Below are 719 nucleotides of genomic sequence, written 5' to 3'. Positions count from 1 at the left end.
GCTAAGAGAATACGCCATCCCCTTTTCCTTATGACTCAGGGTGAAGTCTCTCTCAGGGAGGAGTGATAGGGAATGGCAAAGGACATACTGACAAATAAGATTAATCAGAACTGGCTTTGACAAGCACTGTGGCATTTGAACAAGAACACACTGGGAGGAGGGTAGAGAGAATAGTGCAATAATGAATAAATGGAAACCCAAAATCTCTGTAAATGTTTATGAAAGTTAATAAAATATAATTATAGAAAAAAAAGTCTTTGCTGCTGCTGCTTCTGATCCAGCAAGCAGGCAGTTATGCATGCACATGAGCCTGTTAGGATGTGTTGATGACGATCATATGTCAGCATAATTGCCAACTGTGGAAAGTCCTGGGGTAAAAGATTCTGGTTGCAATTCTGGCTATGGTTCTGATGAACAGGGCCTGGGAAAATGTTTTCTCTTCTCTTTCCAGGGTTCTTTGCCCTGTTCCCATAGAAGGACAAGTGTTATTTTGGGAAATGGAATTCCTATAGCTACTGTATTCCTGTAGCCTTTCAGCACCATATTCCTATCCAGGGTCCTCGGAACAGGGTGTGACAGCCTTCATTCATCCTGTTTGGAGTCCACAGCCCCATTGATGAATAGTAAAAATGCCTCCTCTTTTCTTCCTCTCAGAAGCCAGGACGGTTATAACTATAGATGGTTATAACTATTTTTTGTTGTTGTCGTTGTTGTTGTTG

Source organism: Elephantulus edwardii, unplaced genomic scaffold (assembly GCF_000299155.1).
Source record: "Elephantulus edwardii isolate Elephantulus edwardi_28Jun2011 unplaced genomic scaffold, EleEdw1.0 scaffold00029, whole genome shotgun sequence".
In the NCBI taxonomy this organism is placed as follows: Eukaryota; Metazoa; Chordata; class Mammalia; order Macroscelidea; family Macroscelididae; genus Elephantulus; species Elephantulus edwardii.
Note: the sequence above shows the minus strand (reverse complement) of the source record.